General features: G+C 45.4%; 1 long non-coding RNA gene across 1 annotated transcript; it reads right to left on the bottom strand.

Annotated features, from left to right (window-relative positions):
• Positions 1–5,078: 5,078 nt before the first annotated feature.
• On the bottom strand, positions 5,079–6,241 carry LOC309400010. Its single transcript, XR_014176591.1, has 3 exons — positions 5,750–6,241; positions 5,646–5,680; positions 5,079–5,586 (listed from the first exon to the last, which is right to left on the bottom strand). It is a non-coding gene; the product is annotated as an uncharacterized lncRNA (long non-coding RNA).
• Positions 6,242–7,015: the final 774 nt, after the last annotated feature.

Raw genomic sequence — 7,015 nt, 5'->3', positions numbered from 1 at the left:
TCCATCTCATTCCTTCCTTTTTTTCTCCTCACCTCCTTCTCTCCTTTCTTCCTTCCTTCCCCACCACTGGGGTTTTCAAGAAGAGATTGGACAATCATTTGTCTGAAGTGGGACAGGGTCTCCTTCTTGAGCAGGGGGTTGGACTAGAAGACCTCCAAGGTCCCTTCCAACTCGGTTATTCTGCTATACTGTTTTTCCTTCCTTCCTTCCTTCCTTCCTTCCCCATCACTGGGGGATTTCAAGTAGGACAACCATTTGTCTGAAACGAGGCAGGGTCTCCTTCCTGAGCAGGACTAGATGACCTCCAAGCTCCCTTCCAGACCCATTCTGAACGATTGATCCATTCTGGCCAAGAGGAGGCTTCATCCTTAAGACGCCCCCCCCCCTTTTATCTCCCACCTCCGTGATACAGCCGAATCTCCATGCACTACGCTGCCCCCCCCCAAAAAACCCCAAAACCAACGACATTTGTCTGCATTTTGGCGTTTTAGTTGCTTATTGCCACGTTCTACACCCAGTACCTCGGGCGCCTGGCTTTGTCTCTCGCCCCCCCCCCCCCCCCCAATCTCCTGCCATCTAGCAATTTTAGCATCCTTCGGGGCGGGGAGGGAAATGGGGAGGGGGCCAGGAGAGGTGGAGGGGCTGCAGGGCGCGCAGCCCGGTGCCTTCCTTTGGCAGCCAGTGGCGCCAAGGAGAAAATGAGGCCATAAATAAGAGGAGCTCCAAGGCAGGGAGAAGAGCTGGGCCGAGTGGCACACTCTACCTTAATGGTGAAATATGGCTCCGCTGGGTGCAGGGCTGCGCCTGGCGCACCGCGAAAAATGCCTCTTTGCTGCATCGGATGGAGAGGAGCGGGAGGATGCAGCAAAAGGAAAGACGCCCGGATAAATATCGACGACCGCCCCATTGCAAAGAAATCTGCAATCGTTCGGTGGAATAATATAACAACGTGGTTTTTTACATTGGGGTGGGTGGGTATGAAAGAGCCCCTTTGGATGCCCTCTTTTTTTGTGTGTGTGTGTGTGTGTGTGTGTGTAAACTAGACAGGCGGTCCTGGATTTGCGACGGGAATTTCTTTTTCTTTCTTTTGGGAGACATGTTTTTTTTTTAAAACATTATTTTCTTTTACAACGTAAAAACGTTTTTTTAAAAAAATCAATATTTATATAAACAGCGGGCTGGGTTTGAGACCTAGCGCTGGTGATAGTAAAAATAAGAGTCTCAGCATCAGCAAGGGTCACGTGTTTTACAGATGAACAGGGTTGGAAGGGGGCCTGGAAGGTCATCTAGTCCAACCCCCCCCTCAGCCCAAGCAGGAGACCTTATACACCATTTCTGACCGAGGGCAGTCCAGTCTCTTCTTGAAAGCCTCCAGGGATGAAGCTCCCACAACCTCCGAAGGCAACTTCTGACCCATTGAATATAGAATAACAAGAGTTGGAAGGGACCTTGGAGGTCATCTAGTCCAACCCCCCAGGGCCCAAGCAGGAGACCCTGCACCACTACGCCAAACTGGCTGTCTTATGTATCCCGCACTGGGTGATAATCCCCGCCTTACATTACAGCATCCCGTTCTAGGTGCCAGTTCAAAAGAAGCGGTAGGGCGGAGCCTCCGGGATGGGGCACCACAAGGAAGACCTAACCCTGAATGAGGGATTGAGGGGGGGGGGGAGAACAACAACCACCTTCCATTTCTGCCAATTAACGGTGTTTCCTGGGATAGTTCAGCTTTTATAAGTCAGGATTTCGGTGCTTGAGGTCAGTTTAATTGCTCCGTTAATGTACAAAACAGCATTTTTGATCAGCCCGGCGCTGACTCAGACGGCTGATATATTATTCCTTAAATGAATCTTAAATAAGACGGCTTGGAGTAGGAAGCGTCACCTGTGTCAGAGGCCTCTGCCCTGATCTTAAATTAAGAAATCAATGATTGGCAACAGCCAGCTGCTTTGGCAGCCCAGGGAAGAGGTCAGCAGGCAATATAACCTGCCCACCGTGGCCAGATAAGGCTAATCCAATGCCAGGGTTAATAGCCCAGGGGGACTTCTGAGTTATAAACGCGACTAGAGCCAGGTTTCCCGTTGAAAAGCAAAGCAGCTGTTAAGTGAGTCGCCTCTGAATTGGGGGGTTGTGTTTTTTTTGGCCGAGGATGTTAAACCGATCACTGCGGTTGTTAAGTGAATCCCGTGGTCGTTGAGTGAAACTGGTTGTGGCGGTCAGAAGCCGGCGGGGGAGGTTGCACATGGAAATCATGAGAGAGAGGGAGGGAAGGAGGAAGGGAAGGAGGGAGAGAAGGAAGGAAGGAGAGGAAGGGAGGGAGGAGGGGGAAGGAGGAAAGAAGGAGCAAAGGAGGGAAGGAAGACGAAAAGAAGGAAGGGTGGGGGGAAGGAAGGAGGGAGGAAGGAATGAGAGGGAAGGAGGGAGGGAGGAGGGAAGAAAAGGAAGGAAGAAGAAAAAAAGGAAGGGTGGGAGGGAGGGAGGAGGGAAGTAGGAAAGAAGTGAGAGAGGGAGGAGAGGGAAGGAGGAAGGAAGGAGGGAAGGAAGAAGAAAAGAAGCGAAGGTGGGAGGAAGGGAAGAAGGAGGAAGGGAGGAATGAGAGTGAAGGAGGAAGGAAGGAGGGAAGGAAGAAGAAAAGGGAGGGTGGGAAGAAAGGTGGGAGGAAGGAGGGGGAAGAAGGAAGGAAGGAAGGAAGGAAGGAAGGAGAGGATGGATGTTGGCTTATCCATTTGTCTGAAATGGTGTAGGGTTTCCTGCCTAGGCAAGGGTTGGACTAGAAGACCTCCAAGGTCCCTTCCAAATCTGTTTTTCTATTCTATTCTAGAAAAGAATGAATGAATGAATGAATGAATGAAGGAAGGAAGGAAGGAAGGAAGGAAGGAGAGGATGGATGTTGGATTATCCATTTGTCTGAAATGGTGTAGGGTTTCCTGCCTAGGCAAGGGTTGGACTAGAAGACCTCCAAGGTCCCTTCCAAATCTGTTTTTCTATTCTATTCTAGAAAAGAATGAATGAATGAATGAATGAATGAATGAATGAAGGAAGGAAGGAAGGAAGGAAGGAAGGAAGGAAGGAAGGAAGGAGCTCAGCGCATTCAGATAGCAGTTTACCCTTTCAATTCCCATTTCATACCCTCCTTCTACACAGGATGCCTGCAACCACCAAGACGAGACTCCTAGAGAGCTTTTTTTTGCATCGTTACTCTAGGCTCCCATCTCTGTGTCAACAAGACCCACGTTTCTAACTCCCCAGAAATCCTCAAATCCATACAATCTGCTTTACTACATATATATACTCTTACCGTCCGGCTGGTATCGACCTCCTCTGACCTGCAGTTTTCCAGCTTTAACATTTTCAAACTGATCCACGGGAATTCCACTCCAGAGAAATCTGGCAATTTCCAGAATCTTTGTTTTTTTGGGGGGTTGATTTTCCTAAAAATATAAATATATAAAGAAAATGGGATTTGCAAGACTCTGGTTAGGTTCAGATCCCCCTCAAAGAGATGAGTGGGGTTTGGATATGGCGAAGAACCAGAAAACTGGCATTTAAAAATTCCTCCCCCCACCCCTCCTCTCCAAATTTCTCAGATCTGGGTGGCAAAGCCAGGAAAATACTAACCTTGGCTAAGACTAACTAAGATTAGCGTCCTACACAGATGCTGTTTCTCGCTCTTTCCTTGGTGCAGCCAATGGGGGAGGGATGGGGAAAGGAAGCAGAGAATTAGAAAAAGGGGAGGTGGAGAGGCAGGGAAGGATGGAGGGAATGGGAAAAAGGGGAAAAAGAAAAAAGAATTTGTTTTAACCTCTTCTCCTTACTTTAGTAATTCCACCTCTCTTTTTCTCTTTCTGTCTTTCTCTCTCTCCCTTTCTTACTCTTTCTCCTTTTCTCTCCCTTTCTTTCTTCTTTCTTTCTTTCTTTCTTTCTTTCTTTCTTTCTCTTTCTCTCTCGAACACTTCGCTTAGTTGCTAACATACGTTTTGGGGCTCAATTGGGGTCGTACGTTGAGGACTAAATGTCTTGCTTTGAAGGAGTGAGGAGGGGGGGTTGTTTCTGCTAAGAATTGCCCCCCCCACAAATCCTTTTAAATGGGGGGAATCTGGGGTGACCTGGGAGGAAACGCACCCCCCAGACTCAATTTAGAGATATAGAGTCAGTCCATGCATTAGCATGTCAGCATTTATGGGGGGGGGGGTGTTTGGTTATTGTGGGGTAGGTGCTAGATCCATCAAGGCATTGCTGACCTGGACCCTATGGGGGCTGTGAATCTGTCGTCGTGTTGTGTCCAGCCCCTTGCCCCCCACCCCACCCCTGCCCCCCACCCCACGGCTCCCCGTTAAATTATTCACACCATCGATCTTCCTTCTTGCTGCTCCAGCGTCTGCATTTCCACTTGTAGGGCTGGTGCAAAGAGGAGGGGGGGGGTCTGCATTGGGAGGGAGGGGCAGAAGAGGTGGCAGAGAATTGCAAAGGGGATAAGATCAGCACCAAGCGCTTGTAAATAATTTTCTTTTAAAGTTATTTAATAGCCTCTGCAGCTCAGCTTTTAAGGGAGAGAGAGAGAGAGACAGAGAAAGAGAGAGGGAGGGAGAGAGGGAGGGAGATAGATAGATAGATGATAGATAGATAGATAGATAGATAGATAGATAGATAGATAGATGGTAGATAGATAGATGATAGAGATAGATAGATAGATAGATAGATAGATAGATAGATAGATAGATGATAGATAGATAGATAGATAGATAGATAGATAGATAGATAGATAGATAGATAGATAGATAGATAGATAATCGCCTGGGGGGGAGAGAAAAGAAGCTGACTACAACTCCTATCAGCCCCAGCTGGTGTAGCCATGAAAAAGGGCGATGGCAAAGCCCAATTTGAATGAGACATCTCCACCATAATCCGTTTTAATTCCCACCCAATTGGGACAGGAGAGAAAAAGCTACTGTTGGCTTTTAATTGCAGATTTAACTCGAATTACTTTAAGGATTAGCTTCCGAAGAGGTAGGGGTGGTTTACTTCTTTGAACTAAAATATAAATAAATAGCCAGCCTGAGCCCCCACTATATCCTTCCCAGCCACTCTCAACATTTAAAGCAACCATTTGTCCCTTTGAGGAGACACAATTCAGAGTGATTTACACCCTCTTGACAAAAAGTTTGGAGCCCTGATTAACCATGGCCTGGAGGCCTGGGCAGTTGACAGACTCCAAATTATCCCAATTGGAACTCAAGATTATAATGATAATGATCCCTAATCCTTGAAAGAAATCTCTCTCTTTTTTTTTCCTGCATCTCCAGGAAAGACAGAAAAAGAAAATACCTCTTTGAACCCAGAAGTTGCATGAAAAGGTGTTTTTTCGTTTTTGTTTTTTTGACTTCTGGCAAATCTCTTGCAAATAAAAACACTTCGTGCAAGTAAGAAAACTTCTTGCAAATTAAAAAAAACAAACTTCCGGCAAATATTTCTTGCAAATTAAAAAAAAGAAACTTCCTGCAAATATTTCTTGCAAATAAAAATAAAAACTTCTTGCAAATAAAAAAAAAACTTCTGGCAAATATTTCTTGCAAATAAAAAAAAAACCTTCCTGCAAATATTTCTTGCAAATAAAAATAAAAACTTCTTGCAAATAAAAAAAAAACTTCCTGCAAATATTTCTTGGAAATAAAAATAAAAACTTCTTGCAAATATTTCTTGCAAATAAAAAAAAACTTCTGGCAAATATTTCTTGCAAATAAAAAAAAACTTCTGGCAAATATTTCTTGCAAAATATTTCTTGATCCCCGGGACACTGTGACCGTCTTTAAGTGAAGCAGGCTCACCCTTGGGACTTGGCTTGTCGCAAAAGGGGACCGCGTGACTCTGGGACACTGCAACCGCCATAAATACGAATCAGTTGCTAAGCCTCTGAATTTTGATCACGGGACTGTGGGGGACACACACCACAATGGTCGTAAGTGTGAAAAACCGGTCCTAAGTCCCATTTTTCAGTGCCATTGGTCACTAAACAAACCGCTGTAAAGCGAGAACTAGCTGTATTATTCCCCTAATCCGGCTTGGAGCTACTACGACAAAACAAAACATATTTTTCCGCCGCCATCTGGAAATCTTGCGTTAATTGGAAGAATCTGAGGATTTCTGGTGCGGACTTAGTTATATTACATTACATAATTACATTTCCCCAGTGCTAATGTCTTTTTTCTTTTCCCCTTTTTCCTGTAAACCGGTGATTTAAAATAAAAAAACTAAACTTGGCGGGCTGGTAAGGAATTTGAGCTGATTCAAGGAAGGGGGAAAAAAAAATAAATTAAAAGATCTCATTTCATTTGGAGGGGAGAGGGAGAGAAAAGGAATTGAGAGTGTTTGCAATTATTGGAAACAGGAGGGAAAAATTTTTTTAAGGAGAAGGAAGGAAGATTATTCCTGACAAAGATGCTTCTTTAAATTACCTGTGCTTAAAAAAGAGCAGGTTTATTTTTATTTTTTCCTTTCCATTTGCAGTCGGGGATGGACGGATATGTTTGTGAAATACAATAACCACCAAATGAAATGGTATAAACAGACACAACGCTATTCATCAAAGCATGCCTAATACGAGCCTGCATTTCTTATTAGATGCAACAGAATTTTAGAAATGTCACCCTGATCGCGTGCTTGGATGTTTCTCGTAATGTCACAATTGCTATTCGCGGGTGCTAAAGTAGGTGCCAAAGATGCCAATCAAAAGTGCATCTAGTCAAGGCTCTGGTTTCCCCAGTTGCAATGGATGGATGTGAAAGTTGGATCATAAGGAAGGCTGAGGGCCAAAGAATGGAGGCCTTTGAACTCTGGTGCTGGAGAAGGAGACTCCTGCATTGAGTCCCTTGGACTGCAAGGCCATCCAACCGGTCAGTCCTAGAGGAGATCCACCCTGGCTGCTCTTTAGAAGGCCAGATCCTGAAGAGGAAACTCAAAGACTTTGGCCAACTGATGAGAAGGAATAAGGACTCCCTGGAGAAGAGCCTCATGCTGG

The sequence above is a fragment of the Natrix helvetica genome, assembly GCF_964273705.1.
Source record: "Natrix helvetica genome assembly, chromosome: 16".
NCBI lineage: Eukaryota > Metazoa > Chordata > Lepidosauria > Squamata > Natricidae > Natrix > Natrix helvetica.
This window is presented reverse-complemented; position numbering and strand designations above follow the sequence as displayed.